We start from the raw sequence: 16,011 nt of genomic DNA, 5'->3' as shown, positions 1-16,011 counted from the left end.
CATTTAAAATTGCGCGGTAGCTCCGCCCCACGCTGTCCGCCGAGCGCTGCTGATGACCCTGACGATGCGAGCCGAAACCGGAAACCGTGGGGTGGTGACGTAAACATTGGTGTTCCGTCGCCATGCAGCCTCCGCGACCGTGCTTGTTTCTGCGTGCGTGCCATCGTACGCTGCTTCGATCTGCCGTGTGTTCCTGTATTTGTGCTTTTTTATGTTTGTGGTGACGTACAGAAACGTGGGCAGCATCGAGTGAAGCGGTGGACCATCATGCCGGTGTTCTGCGCAGCCTTCGGCTGCACTAACACCAGCGGCCGCGACGATGTGGTCTTTCATAATTTCCCGCAAAATAAGAAGCTTTCCGCGAGGTGGGTCGCTGCTGTGAAGCGAAGGGATTTCAAGCCCTCAAAGACTACAGTGCTATGCTCTGACCACTTTCGTGATGAAGACTATAACCATAGCCTGTCGATAATGCGTTCATTGGGCCTGTCAACAAAGTCAGCTGGACTGAAACCCGGCGCAATACCGTCTGTCTTCGCGCACAGGAGCTCGTCACCGCCACCGAGGCCAGCTTTCCCGAAAAGGAGGAAGCTCGAGGTAAGAATTTGTGTTTAACTCTATGAGAATTTGACTGCGCGAACCGGTGTTCTGTGTAGTGTATGGCGCGTAATTTTGTGGATGCAAGACTTCCGGTAGTAGTGAGATGAACGGCGCTGGAATGAGAATGTCAGGACGGCAGCAAACTGCAGCTTACAAAATAAGTGCTTAGCTGTTATGCTTGCAGGCATGCATCATGCATCTCGTAAAGCATTACTCATATCAGAACTCGGCCCTAAATTTTTTGGCTGAGTAAAAATCGTTAAACTGCTATTAATACTGCAAGAGGTGGAGCGACGCGAAGTGCGCCTCACAACCAGAGACTGCGCGCCGCGCGTGAGCAGAGAACTTCGTTCGGTAAGCGAGCACGTGAAAAGACGTTATATGCAGACTCTTTACTCAATTATGTTGGAGCTCGGATATTCTAGGATTCATGCGTAGCCCTCAGTGGCGAGAACATAGGGAGTAGTACGCGGCACATTTTTCTTCGTGGTCGGAGCGCCGAGAAAACTGTTTGCACATGTTTCTGGTATACGGGCGCGCGGCGTTTCGTTTTGAATTTGTTTTCGCCTGGGGCCTGGCTGATAGCGGCCTCGTCAGCGCCCAATGTGCGCAGTCATGGCGCTTGCAGTCCGGCCCCAAAGCGCACACTTTTTTTTTGAGCGATCTACGTCGGACGCGGCCGCTGATTCTGTGTTAGCGCTTGAAGTTGCCTGTCAGGGTTTTTAAAGTGATCTTTTTTGCTTGCCTATAGTATTTGCAGGAGGTGCTCCAAATCTGCAAATACAACATAATATGAAATACAACATAATATGAAAATAAAAATTTAATTAAGATATGCATTTTAGTGAGCTAATGGAAGCCTTCTGCCTATTACTGGTGTCTGCCGTATCCCCCAATATAGCCCCAGGTATAAAATTAATACAAGGTTAGTTACCCATTTTTTTAAATAAATTTTGGACCTTCTAAAGGAACACCTGGTATATAATAAATGATCTCACTTCGCACGGAGCTCGCCTGTTAAGGCAGAAGCCTACGGCGCCCGTAGGCTAATTCCCCCCCTACCGTGTCCGTCTGAAGTCGGCAGGGGTTAGGAATGGCGACAGCGGGTCGCGCGCTTCGGATGCCGTCCAAGGCTGCGGGAAAGACCGCGACCGCCTTGTCGGGGACCAAGGGGCCGACGACCCCTTGAAAGGATCCCTTGACAAACATAGAAGTGCGGGTGGGGGACAATAAGGTCGACGACTCCTTAAACCCCCGACTGTCTAGCTAAGCAGTGGCGCCTCCAGAGTCGGGCCCTGGCGTGCACTGGGCTCCGCCTACTTGTATGCGCAGTGCCACTGCAGCAGTATTGGTTGGAATTGGGCGAGAGCCGGTTTATTAAAGCTCCGCCCAATTATCGAGGGGATAAAAACCGCTGCAAACAAAGAGCGGGGGGAGCGCGCCGAGTCCCAGTCTCGGCCGCTTTTCGACGGCCTTTTTTTAACAGCCTTTCTTTAAACCGCCTTTTCTTTAAGTGTTTGTATTTCGGTCTCGTCTTGATTAAATCAGTTTTGTCTGAAGAAGTCTGGAGTGGCTGCCCCAACCGGCAACGTGTCGCCGGACGAGCGGACAAAGTACCGCTGACCAACGTACGATCGGACCAACCGGCCAAATCCGACCTTTTTCCTTTTTAACTGGTGCCGTGACCAGGATAGTCCGAGCGGCTTTCTGCGAGCGGTTGGAGGCACTACCTTCCGGAAGCCTGACGGGGCAATTACCTTGGTGAAGAGTCCCGGGGACCAAGGTCCAAGTGAGGCGATACCCTTCCGCGAGGCCTCGGAGCCAAGACTCCGCGACAGCGCCAAGGAGCGAGCGAAGCGAGACCGACGGAGCGAAGCGCCGCGACCTCGGCGGCACCTGAGATTGGCGACTCCGTCCACTGCGAGGACGTGGTGGGACAACTGCGAGCCCTGGATGCCGGCTACTCCTCTGCGCCTATGGACGCAACCTGCCGCTGCTGCGCTGCAAGTGCCATGATCGATAGCCCGATAACAGAGTGAGTTTCTCCAGTCTCACTTTACTTGCCTCGGGAGTGCTTGAGCCGCAAGGTTAAAGTAACCGAGGCGCAATGAGTACATTAGGCTGGCGAAGTGGTTATGGCTGTGGATGTTGGGATGGCCATGAGCGAGCCCCAATGTCAGAGGCTGAGCGAGCCAGAGCAAAAGAGAGGAGCGACGCGTACATTCTAGACCTCAAGCGTCAGTTAGCGATAGCCGAAGAGAAGCTACGGCAGGAGAAGAAAAGGATTTTGAAGGAGGAACGCTCACGGAGAGCGGCCAGTGCACTGACGGAGACGTCACAGTTGCCGTCCTACCGTATTGTATGGCACGCTGATCAAACGCTGATCAAAGTAGTGAGTAAAGCGGATAGCAGCAGCGGCATGCAGTCGGTTCCGTTAGAGAGCAGTCAAGAGGAACCTCGGGTTCCTGCAGACAGGGCAGCGATCACTAGCGTCGAGGAGCCGCGAGTTGTGGAGTCAGGCATTATTGTTGACAAAGACCAGGAGTCTTTGAATCCCAAGGTGGAGGTGAGCTCCACGGATGTGCCTGAGAAGAATTCGGCCAGTGATCAGACAGTGCAGGTCGTATTTTCCGAGGCAGGCGAGCATGCTGTTAGTGATACTAATGGCACTGATGAGCGCGACGACGTGGAATGCTCGGCCGGTCGGGTTGCCCAGCGCGACATTTTGTTGCCAGCTGAAGCGGCAGTATGTAAAGCAGGGTGTGGCGAGAGCGGCATGGCTCAGAAAGCATCCGTAGCACAGGCTGTAGCTTCCGAGAAGCCGGAAGAACAGCTGGGTGAGCCAGACTGTTCCGATCCGAGAAACTCGGATTCAGGTAACACCGCAATGAGTATGGCGGTCAATGAAAGGAGTCTGAGCAGTGACGAAGACGACGAATTCATCTCACTCTCTGAAGGAGACGAAGATACACCGCCGCTGATAGGGTCGAAACGCGACCCATCCTGCAATCTCCTGGCGGGTCTCCGCAGCAGGTGGATCGCAAACCTAGAGGGCAGTTACGATGAATTGGTTGAGCTGGCCATGGCACATTCAAGAGGGCCCTCTAGGCACAAGCACTTAGAGCCTTGTGCGGAGGCTTGTGCACCGTATGCGCACACGGGCGGCGGCTCCACTGCGGTAGGAGATGAGCGACCGCGGAAAGCAGGAAGAATGTGGGGATTGTGCACGCTGCGGCACGTAATGTTTACTATTATGAGAACCGATCAGGGGTTCGATCCTGGTGGATAGCGACGAATGCCAATGTCCTCAGCCTTAGCCCACTCTGCCACTGCCAGGTCGCATAAAGCGTAAAAATGTTCCTTGGCTCGGGCACACAATGGGGCAGTGGGTGAGAGTGGGGGAACATGGGGGAACGTGGTGGACTGTGAACTCAAGTGCATTGATGTTGGACTCCCATGTTACAAGTGTTTCGACTGTTGTGGTTGCTTGTGAAAAGAAGTTAAGGAGTGTGAGTGTTGATGCATGCATCATGTGGTCTTGAACATGCTCTTTGTGCAGTTGTTAGTAGGACGCAGAAGCGCTCCTTTTTTATGTTGTTCGTACAGCGCTCAGTTGAGATCCGTTTTTTTTTGTGCTGTTTTTTTTTTTTTGCTGTTCACGGCCGGGTCTTTTGTACTTTTGCGCGCTTTGGTATGTTGTGTGTACGGCGAGCGTCCACCCAACATTCTTGGTGGGGAGGTGTTAAGGCAGAAGCCTACGGCGCCCGTAGGCTAATTCCCCCCCTACCGTGTCCGTCTGAAGTCGGCAGGGGTTAGGAATGGCGACAGCGGGTCGCGCGCTTCGGATGCCGTCCAAGGCTGCGGGAAAGACCGCGACCGCCTTGTCGGGGACCAAGGGGCCGACGACCCCTTGAAAGGATCCCTTGACAAACATAGAAGTGCGGGTGGGGGACAATAAGGTCGACGACTCCTTAAACCCCCGACTGTCTAGCTAAGCAGTGGCGCCTCCAGAGTCGGGCCCTGGCGTGCACTGGGCTCCGCCTACTTGTATGCGCAGTGCCACTGCAGCAGTATTGGTTGGAATTGGGCGAGAGCCGGTTTATTAAAGCTCCGCCCAATTATCGAGGGGATAAAAACCGCTGCAAACAAAGAGCGGGGGGAGCGCGCCGAGTCCCAGTCTCGGCCGCTTTTCGACGGCCTTTTTTTAACAGCCTTTCTTTAAACCGCCTTTTCTTTAAGTGTTTGTATTTCGGTCTCGTCTTGATTAAATCAGTTTTGTCTGAAGAAGTCTGGAGTGGCTGCCCCAACCGGCAACGTGTCGCCGGACGAGCGGACAAAGTACCGCTGACCAACGTACGATCGGACCAACCGGCCAAATCCGACCTTTTTCCTTTTTAACTTCGCCAATCAACAAAATGGTTTATTTAATAAACCAGCAGATTTTACTCATACTGAAGCACACTTTTGTTCTGTTTGGAACAATAACATCATGTGGCTTATGCCTTTCAGTTTCTTGCTGAACTGCTGCAAGATCAAGACTGCGCACCAGACGATAGTGCAAATGAAGAGTGCATGGAAAATGACATCACACCTGGAGGCTGCACACCACCAGGCAGTCAAGAATCCACACCAAACGGCAATACAAATCAGGACTGTGCAACAAGTCGAATGCCACTGGCAGATGCTGCTGAGGACCCTGCCATCGAACTTTTCTAAAAGTGATGACAAGGCTGACAAGTCTGTTCAAGTTCTAATGCAGCCAATACCAGTAAAGTGTTCTGCCAGGAATACGTTTATAATAACACATGTAGTCGTAAAAAATTGCCGAGTGCAGCATGGCTTCATACATTAATAATAATATTATATAATTGTTCGCCACGTGTGCTACAGCCAGCCTTGCGATTCGGCCTGCTTGGTTGCAGCACGAGGCCATCGAGAACAGCGCGATAAAGGCGGCCGCAAACGGATGGAGATATTCCTACAAGGGCTTGCAGTATGAAGCAACTCGCCTAAACAAGGATTTCAATTTACTGCCAGATCCCATCTTGGCACGCAGAACGGAAGGCGCACGTTTGTCACCTCGACGAGTTCTGCCGCAAAGCGCCGCGAACTTCTGTCTTTCGCGTGTGTTATGAACCGAGCCGGCACGCAGCGACCATGAAGCGATGCCAGCATAAAATTTGCGTGCAAAAAGAGCCTGATAACTTCTTGCGCTTCTTAATGGTCTGTGTGGATTACAAGCAGATTTGCGGCAGCACCGACAAGCGGCAAGACAACAATGCCGACGATCGCATCCCGCTTACATTGCATTAGGAAAATTTCGTGGAGCAGTGCTATACTACATTTGCTCGCTTCAAAATTAATTTATTGTATCTCTGAATGAAGTTTGGCTAGAAAAGTATGCTTACCAATGGACATTTCCAACACGTGGAGATGCTGACGCTTCGCTTTCGTTCAAGCCAAAAGCACCGCTTGCGCCAGCATCGTTGCTTCCTTGGAGCGGTTTGCTCTTTGCGATTGGTTCGTACATGTAGGGGATGACGCCAAGATCCTCCTGGTAATCTTCGATGTGTTCCATCGTGATATAAGCATCAAACCAACAACCGGAACACCGCGCGCCGCGCTTCATGTACTACATCGGCGGCGACCGAGCCGGGCTCACCGAGCCAACGCCAGTGTTTACGTCACGAGGCGCCCAGCCAATCACAGGCGGCAACGAGGCGCGCGAGCTGGCTCGAGGCTGCTGCGACACTTTTCGCCAAAATAAAATAGGTTTGCGCTTTCTTTTGCCTAATTTCGATGAGAAATTCGAATTCCGAGGGTGGAAAACTGTAAAGTGTACCTCTTCACTCAATTTTTTTGGGAAACCTTTCAGCATCCCTTTAAGGCATTCTAGGTCGTGGTCAGCGGCGAAATAGACAAGACTTCTGTCCTTTGAATCCATCCGGCTGCCTACCCACATGGCGTGATGGGCATTGGAGTCTGCAGTGAAGATCCAAGGGCCAGGTGTTACAGCGAGCAAGTCAGCCTCTCGGCATCAAGCCGTGCTGTCGGAGACAAGTACGCGCCCACAAGCGTAAACGTCAGGGTGCGTCTTTTCAGCGTTAGACAGGCGTACTGATTGTCGTTGTGAGGGTGAACCGTATGGTGCTCATAAGTAAGCTCCCTTCGAATGTAGACGATTGCCTTGCTGTTTCCCCTCTGCGGGGAGGATGCCAACGCTTCATATCCAGAAATTCAGGTGGGCTTTTGTAGACTGGGCTCAGAAATCACAAGCACTGGAAATCTGTACTTGTAGACGTATTCTCCAATGTCCGAAATGCGGGAATTGAGTCTACGGGCATTCAAATGAAAAATGGATGCTTCTCTGACTTGGCTTTGAAATGATAATGCTACAAGATCCATTGTGTTTGTTGCTGTAAAGCTGAAAGAACTGTATTAAGCGTGTCTAGTACCTGCAAGGTATTCCACGCTGCTGGCGAGTGAAGACTAGGCAGCATCACACGCACGGCGTTTATAAGGGACCTCAAGATGGCGATCACCTGCACCTCCTCCCCTAGGGCTAGATCTCGGCCTTGGGCTCGCTCAGCTGTAGGCGTAGGACAGTGAGAACGTGGCGCCTGCTCAGACACCGAGGTCAAGGGTGGCTGTGACAGTGGTGGCCATATGACCTCTGAAGCACTCGGTCCGGCTTCGCCAGTCACCGGGCTTACGTTACTCGGTGGAGGGGAAGGACAAGTAGCAGGAACGATGGGGGTTCTCTGGCACTGTCATCCGATTGTTTTGTAGATCGTCGGCGACGAAAACGACGCCGACTCACAGTGGCTGGGGCCTCTCTGTGCGTTTAATCGTCTCGCACCGTATGTTTTAATACCGCCCGTTATTTCTTCAGGCGGGGACAGACTTTTGAAGAAGCGTCATGAGGGCCACGGCAGTTGGCGCACTTCAAGACAGTAGGGCGGCAAATATCACCACTAGGTGGCACAGCAGCGCGGGCCCGCTATGGTGTTATTACACTGACATGCCAAATGTTCATGCGCTTCCGGTACTCAAGCGGTTTCGGGACGAACGGGGAACTGCATGCCGAAAGTAGCCAACCTCCACATGCGATTAAATACAGTCGCCCTTAAAGGTGAGATTGAAGCATCCTGACTTCCCAATGTGGTGAACTTCGGTTATTTCGATGCTGTTCGTCGCTGGTTTAATAAGTATCAGCAGGTTGGAGTCAGAGATAGTCGCATCGACGTCGCAAATGATGGTAGCGGTTGTGGCATTGTTTTGAAGAAGAGAACGGACGGGGATGTCTGCGATCTTCTTGATGGTGGCAACTCAATAAGGCGCTCCGCTCCGTGACATCGATGGCAAGGAGTTTGCTTCGGCTGTTGATCCTGACGTCCTTGATCACTCCCGGGACGCGAGCCTCGAAGAACACCGACGTAGCTTGCCTGTTGAGCTGGTTGAGGTTGTCGGTGGATGCTTCAGGAACAAGCAGGTCCATATGTACCGATCCAACACGCGTCGTGATGACGGTAGATGTAGTTGATGAGGACGAGTCCTCACTCTTACGCAATCTACTCTTGGCTTTCTTGCTCATCATTGAGACGAACCCGTCGTCCGCCGAGGAGTCTTCGCTTGTCGCCTAGTACAGCAGGGGGGCCGGGCTGCTTGCTTCGCTCGATTGGTAGAATCGCTTCCTCTGGGCGGCTGCCGCCGACCCGCCGGGTTCCAGAGGAGACCTAACGTCCTCCGCTTCCATCGCCGTCACGAAGAGGGAGCGGCGCCTCCCTGATTGTGCAAAAAACGAAAAAAACTTCATAGGCAGAGAGACAGCATTCCGGTCTCGAACGACTTCGTCTTCCTTCTCCACTATATGCCGGAAAACACATTACCTTCCTGCGGGAAAATCTTCTAGAGGAAATTCGATTGCGATATTACTTGGAGAAAGAAAGCTTCTTGCTTCTAAATTTTTGTCCCCCTGGCTTACAGTCGACACCTACTGAGTAACTTGCTGTAGGACGTTTTTCTTTCACTTGCTACTGACTGTAGTAAACTGCTTGCATGGAGCTAAAGTGAACGCAGTGAACATCGGTAGCGTGGCCGAGTGGTCTAAGGCGCTGGTTTTAGGCACCAGTCTCTTCGGAGGCGTGGGTTCGAATCCCACCGCTACCAGCATTTTTTTTGCTGCTTTACAATAGCCCTGTCCGACGGGCACTTTCAAAGGCTATCGAGTAGAGAGCATCCGAGATTTTCAATGACTATCAAACAGTTGTGTTGCTGCTAGACGGGAAACTCGATCGCCGTGAGTTTCCATCATCTCACACCTAGGTGTTATGCCGCCACCGTCGCCGCCTATAATTTTGCAGGCATGCTAACAATCAGCTTACAAGTTTAACCTAGAAATATTAAAAACAATGTTTGTTCGTTACGTTAACATTAATCACTCTTGAAATGAACTTTCTTGTCTTGGATAAGCTGAAGTAGCATTCTAGCACTTTTGAAGTAGCTGGTGTTTTTTGCTTTGTACAGCTAGCAACGATAGTACTATACTTGCTGCAGTGTTTCAGCCCGACCTTTTTTTTTTTTCTGCCAAATAAGTTGTATATTTTAAAGTACCAATTTTTCAGAGATCAAAATGCAGTAACATTATTCCCGAGTGCGTTGCTGTGTGCGCTCCGCGTCTGAGAGTAAACGCAGCCCCCGCTCGAAGGCCTTCGAGATCTCGATAAAGTTCCGCGGTGCTCCGTTAACTCTATAGACTATTGGCCGTGTGCCGCGCTTGATTGCCGTTTGAGTCGATAGATTCAGGGTCATTTCGAGTGACAGGGATTTAAGCTAGCTTGGTGTACCGTATATGTGGGCGTCTCTTGGGGTACCTGATCCCGAACGCTGCTATATTTTCTATATTTTCTCTATATCGCAATGACTCAATCAAGGTTGCTTCTATGATGCTTGAAGATAAAGGCTCATTTGTCAAAATGGGGTTGCCGAGAATGATTGAAAAATAATAAGGAAGGTAAAGCAGAGCGAAAGAAGACATTTAGGCTAAAACAGCGGATACCAGTCAAAGACAACGTCATATAGGTTGAGAAGAAACGCGGCACACTTGAATTCCTATTAGTTCTTGAGCGTTAGAGGGGCGATGTCCGGAATTTTAGGTCTATTATAGTCGGGTACAATTCAAGAACAAAGTGCCACGTCCTCCCGAAAGGAATAAATTACGTTAGAATGTTTTGTCGGGCTAGTTGGTTATGCATCCTCTATCGAACAGCGCGAATACAGAAAAGCACAAGGCTCGAGGAAATAGTCGCTGTGTCTGTATGCTTTCTCGTCTCTTGTTCTTGTCTGTGTTCGCGCTGTTCGATTCAGAATGTTTAGCCCGCAAAGGAAGGCCTCCATCCAATGGCGTTGACCGATTCTCATCACGTCGGGGTTAATCATTCTGTACCTGCCAGCAAGACATCGCAGCGGGTGGCAGATGAAGGGGGGTTAAAGGTGGCTTAATCGGATTAGCCGCGGCTTAATGAACCTCGGTCGATGGTATTGGCTGGAGGGCCTTCTTGACGGGGTGTCTGCGGCTTCGTTCTTCGGTTGTATTCGACTTTACTGAAGAAGGATCATCAGAAAAGGAAAGGTGCAGAAGTTGTGTCAATTCTTGGTCGACATCTCAACCGCGCCGTGAGGGAAGGGAGGGCGGTGGAAGTGAATAAAAGAAAGATAAACAGAAGTACTGTAGTGGAGGGCTCCGGATTAATTACCACCAGCAGGGGATCTTTAACTTTCGCTGACATCGCGCCGCACACAGGAGCCTTTCGCGTTTCGCCTTCATAGTAACGGGGCCGCCGCAGCCGGAATCGAACCCAGGTACTCCGGCTCGGTAGCCGCGCCGCAGAGGAAGGGAGCGCCGCTATAAATGATAAGGAGGTAAGGCGAAGAAAGAAGGACGGACAAAAGTGGAGAGGAGGAGTGATTAAGAGCGCCCGGGCTACCCACGCAACGAAGAAGAGCGTAGAAGGAGCGAGAAAGAAAAATATGGTTTATGCAGGTTTAATGTCCCAAAGCGACTCAGGCTATGAGGGACGCCGTAGTGAAGGGCTCCAGAAATTTCGACCACCTGGGGTTCTTTAACGTGCACTGACATCGCACAGCACACGAGCCTCTAGAGTTTCGCCTCGATCGAAATTCGACCACCGCGGCCAGGATCCAACCCGCGTATTTCAGAGAAAGAAAAATGCGTCAGGAAGTACGGATGATGATAGTACGCGCGTCCGCGAGTGGAACCAATGAAAGGGCGCAGTCGGAAAACTTGAGTGCGCAGAAAAAAACGAAGAGGAGAGGGAGGAAGAAAAAGAGAAAGCGCGCGCCGGCTGATACTTCATCTCATTGTTTACAGCATTGTGAAACGCCGAGCCCTCTCGTCCAACCAGAGCTAGGCAAGACAACAAATACTCCTAATATGTAAGCAATGTTGTTACTGTTGACGCGATGACCCCGTTTTGCTCCGGTACCGACGTTGTCGGCGTCATCGTTATGTGCAAAAAATCGCGGGCATGGCTCTGGCAGGTGGTCTGCAGAGAGCAACCTAGAAGGCATCTGGGCCACCTAGGTCACGTGACCTTGCAGATTATGACAACCTGGCAGCGGATAGTGAGCAAACTGCTTATCGTGGCAGGCGAAAGTTACATAATTATTGGTCGCTCGGCAAGGGCACCCTAGGTCTCACAAGCCCCAACGGTGGCAGCACCTGCCATCGCAGGGCAGTGGCGCATCAGCGCTACACCGCCAGCTGCGCCAGGAGGGGCATGAGGACTCCCAGGGATCTATGAATCTATTTTAGAGAATTACCTTCTGCATGTATGCGAATTAACCAACTACGGTATGACGTCATTCGATTAAGTGTCCCCTACAATGTTTTTTAAACAATTATTGCAGTCTATGAAAAAGGTAGTGGAATGGATAGTTTGGCTAGTTGGTATGCCTTCATTCTGGGCAGAAAACAGCCCTAAAGGAAGAAAGATTTGTTTGTTTTTTTGTTCGCTGTCTCGTCCGTTGGCGCTGTTTTCTACCCATAATGAAAAAGCTAGTTTGAGATGGTGTTTTGAATGTACAGCGAGCGTTTCATTCACTGGTTAAATCAGCAGAGAAAATCCGCACGAACACAGCATTGCGAAGTGGTGTGCCGTCATTCGCAAACATGACGTCCGCCGAGTCGTCCCAGTCTCCTGCAGGCAGCAGCAGGTCACTTTAGCTCCTTCCTTCCCAGAGGTGGAGCCACCAGTCGCGGGGTGAGAGGCGCGTGGAGCACGTTTTGCAGCGCACGGCGTTCTGATTGGCTCAGATCGCCGCAGTCTTCACAGCACTGCTAACAACTTGTGAGATGGAGAGAAGCGCAGCTGCAGCAGGACCTTCGGCGTAGAGGAAGTATGGCTGGTCACGATACTTGAAAAAAAAAAAAGCATGTGAGGTACGAATTCCCTAAACCGCAAAAAAATTGTATTTCCGATACCGGTACAAGATACCGAACCAAAATTGATTTCCGGTGAAGATACTTGATATTGCATCGTCGATACTCCGATACATCACTGAAATCGCCAATAACCATAAAGCTGGTAATACGTTGGCTAACCTAAGCAATTTCAGGCTGTTTTCTTGAATTTGTAGCATGCGCAATATTGCGCACTTATTGTCACGTTGTAGTGACGGCAGTCCAGCGGTCAGGAAGACACCAACCAGTCTTGGAAACGAAGCTCTTTATTTGGGCTGACTTGCGCCCGCAAAAGAACTGACTCACTCGGCGGCGGCGTAAGCAACAAGCGTGCTCGTCGGTCGTCGAACTACGAATGCCCGCTGCTCGCGGCATCGTTCAATTTAAAGCCGGCAAGGAAACTTCGAGATAACAGGTCGAGATCATCTAGAGTAATCTAGAAACAAGTAGATGCAGCTGTTCATGGCTGTGAACAATCGAGATTAGTCCGATCGCTTCTCGCGTCACGAACAAAAGTGATAACAACCCTTTCCTGCAGCCTAGAGCGTGAACGAACAAACACTACAAATGATACGTGGCATTACCCCCCTTCCAAAGAAGCGTCGCCTCGACGCTTAAAAAATGAAAAATACGGACAATGTAAACATCGAGTCCATTAGCGTTCATAGTAAGGTTTAAGGCGTACGACATGTACGACTTCCGGGCGTGGGCGGCGTCGCTGAGATGCTGTCGTGGCGTCGGGGATGACTTCATAGTCGAGGTCACCGATCCGACGGAGAACCCTGTACGGGCCAAAGTAGCGTCGCAGCAACTTTTCGCTCAATCCACGGCGGCGAACTGGCGTCCATATCCAAACCCGATCACCTGGCTTGTAATGCGTGTCTCGTCGGCGCAGATTGTAGCGTCGGGCGTCGGTGTGCTGCTGGTCTTGAATGCGAAGGCGCGCAAGTCTTCGGGCTTCCTCGGCGCGATGAAGGTAGGCGGCGACGTCGAGGTTGTCTTCGTCGGAAACGTGCGGGAGCATTGCGTCGAGTGCTGTCGTGGGCTTCCTGCCGTATACCAGCTGGAATGGGGAAACCTGGTTGTCTCCTGGACGGCAGTATTATAAGCGAAGATCACGTAGGGCAGAATGGAGTCCCACGTCTTGTGTTCGGCGTCGATGTACATGGAGAGCATGTCTGCGATGGTCTTGTTCAGACGCTCGGTGAGTCCGTTGGTTTGTGGATGATAGGCAGTGGTCCGCCGATGGCTTGTCTGGCTGTAGTTTAAAATGGCTTGCGTCAGCTCCGCTGTAAATGCCGTCCCTCTGTCGGTGATGAGCACTTCAGGGGCGCCGTGTCGCAGGAGAATTTGCTCGACAAAAAATTTTGCGACTTCTGTTGCGGTACCACTAGGCAACGCTTTTGCTTCGGCGTAGCGGGTCATGTAGTCAGTGGCCACGATGATCCACTTGTTTCCTGATGAAGAGGTCGGAAAGGGGCCGAGGAGGTCCATCCCTATTTGCTGAAAGGGCTTAGTTGGCGGTGGTATGGGGTTCAGGAGTCCGGCTGGTCTAGTCGGAGGCGTTTTGCGTCGCTGACACTCACGGCACGTTTTCACGTAATGGGAAACGTCGGTAGCTAGCCGTGGCCAATAGTACTTCTCCTGGATGCGGTGAAACGTGCGAGCAATCCCGAGATGTCCTGCAGTCGGCTCATCATGACATGCCTGCATAATTTCTTGCCTGAGATTTTTGGGCACGACAAGAAGATGCACTGTCCTGTTCGGCTCGAAGTTCTTCTTCAGGAGGACATTATTGTGAAGGACGAAGGACGACAGTTGCCGCTTGAACCCTCGCGGAGGCGATGCGGTCTTGCCTTTCAGATAATCAACTAGGCTTTGCAAGTCAGGATCCGAGCGCTGCTGCTCCGCGAAACTGCTGGCGCTTACCGGTCCTAAGAAAGCGTCGTCGTCTTCTTCGCTTGCTGCGTCGACGGGGGCTCGCGACAAGCAGTCTGCGTCGGAATGCTTGCGGCCAGATTTGTAGACTACAGTTATGTCGAATTCTTGAAGACGCAGGCTCCAACGGGCAAGGCGGCCGGAGGGATCTTTCAAATTGGCTAGCCAGCACAGAGCATGGTGATCGCTCACAACCTTGAATGGTCGTCCGTACAGGTAGGGGCGAAATTTCGACGTGGCCCAAATAATGGCGAGACATTCTTTCTCGGTCGTCGAATAGTTGGCTTCGGCTTTCGACAGTGAACGGCTAGCGTACGCAATAACTTTTTCCTCTCCACCATTTTTCTGAACGGGCACCGCTCCTAAGCCCACACTGCTTGCATCGGTATGGATTTCGGTTTCGGCGTTTTCATCAAAGTGCCCTAGCACAGGAGGGGACTGTAATCGGCGCTTTAGCTCTTTGAAAGCCTCCTCTTGCGGCGTTTCCCATTTAAAAGGCACGTCCGCCTTGGTAAGTTGGGTCAAAGGCTCAGCGATGCGCGAAAAGTTCTTGACGAATCGCCGGTAATAAGCGCACAATCCAAGAAATCTGCGTATAGCTTTCTTGTCATTAGGCTGTGGAAACTGTGCGATCGCAGCCGTCTTCTGAGGGTCTGGGTGAACTCCATCCTTGCTTACGACGTGACCAAGGAACAGCAGCTCCTCGTAGGCGAAGTGGCACTTCTCTGGTTTCAGTGTTAGGCCCGAAGACTTGATTGTTTCCAGCACGGTCCGAAGCCTTCTGAGGTGGTCTTCAAAGCTTGTGGAGAAGACAACAACGTCATCTAAGTAGACTAGACAAATTTGCCACTTCAAGCCTGCGAGCACTGTATCCATTACTCGCTGGAACGTCGCTGGGGCAGAGCAGAGGCCGAATGGCATCACCTTGAACTCGAAGAGTCCGTCTGGCGTGATGAACGCAGTCTTCTCGCGATCTCTTTCGTCGACTTCAATTTGCCAGTAGCCGCTCTTCAGGTCCATCGATGAGAAGTACTTAGCGTTGCATAGCCGATCCAGTGTGTCGTCGATGCGGGGGAGGGGGTAGACATCCTTCTTCGTAATGCTGTTCAGGCGGCGGTAATCGACGCAGAAGCGAAGGGTGCCGTCTTTCTTTTTCACTAGGACAACTGGTGCTGCCCAGGGGCTCCTTGATGGCTGGATGACGTCGTCACGTAGCATTTCCTCTACTTGCTTGCGGATAGCTTGGCGTTCTATCGGCGATACGCGGTAGGGGCTCTGCCGCAGTGGTCGGGCGTGTTCGTCTGTGAAAATGCGGTGCTTGGCAAGCCGGGTTCTTCGCACATTCGATGCTGATGAGAAGCAATCGCTGTACTTTTGAAGAAGACTGCGTATTTGTTCTTGTCTGCTCCGTGGTAATGCCGGGTTGATATCAAACGTTGATTGATGGCCTTGGTTAGATGGTTCTACGGGTTGGTCGGGTAGGGCAAATATGTCTCTGATGTCTGCCAGCTCGTCGAGGAAAGCGATCGTCGTACCTTTGTTTAGATGCCGGTATTCTTCGGTGAAGTTGGTTAGCAGCACCTGGGCTTGGCCATTTCGGATTTGGGCGACTCCCCTTGCGACGCCCAGTCCTCGATCAAGGAGTAACTGGGTGTTCCCCTCGACGACGCCTTCGGCAGTTTCGACGTCTCCAGTACCTATGCAGGCGAAGACACTTGATCGGGGCGGCACGCTCAGTACTTCGTCAAGGACGTTTAAGGCAACGCGATAAGTCGCTGTCGTCGCTGCAGATATGGCTTTGTCCGTGGAAAGCTTGATCGACTTGGATCGAAGGTTGATGATCGCCCGATGTTCATTCAGGAAGTCCATTCCTAAAATCACGTCTCGCGAGCATTGCTGAAGGATCAGGAAGGTTGTCGCGTAGGTTCTCCCATTTACAGTAACTCTCGCGGTGCAGTGTCCTGACGGCGTAATCAGGTTACCACCTGCGGTGC

The 16,011-nt window shown here is 51.7% G+C and overlaps 1 long non-coding RNA gene and 1 other non-coding gene across 2 annotated transcripts; both read left to right on the top strand.

Annotated features, from left to right (window-relative positions):
• The first annotated feature begins 213 nt into the window (after nucleotides 1-213).
• LOC149357535 (uncharacterized) lies at nucleotides 214-5,385 on the top strand. Its single transcript, XR_016289909.1, has 2 exons — nucleotides 214-594; nucleotides 5,107-5,385. It is a non-coding gene; the product is annotated as an uncharacterized LOC149357535 (long non-coding RNA).
• A 3,299-nt stretch (nucleotides 5,386-8,684) lies between these two features.
• On the top strand, nucleotides 8,685-8,766 carry TRNAL-UAG (transfer RNA leucine (anticodon UAG)). The gene has a single exon. It is a non-coding gene; the product is annotated as a tRNA-Leu (tRNA).
• Nucleotides 8,767-16,011: the final 7,245 nt, after the last annotated feature.

The sequence above is a fragment of the Amblyomma mixtum genome, chromosome 3 (genome assembly GCF_055824585.1).
Source record: "Amblyomma mixtum isolate Tamu chromosome 3, ASM5582458v1, whole genome shotgun sequence".
Taxonomy (NCBI): domain Eukaryota; kingdom Metazoa; phylum Arthropoda; class Arachnida; order Ixodida; family Ixodidae; genus Amblyomma; species Amblyomma mixtum.
This window is presented reverse-complemented; position numbering and strand designations above follow the sequence as displayed.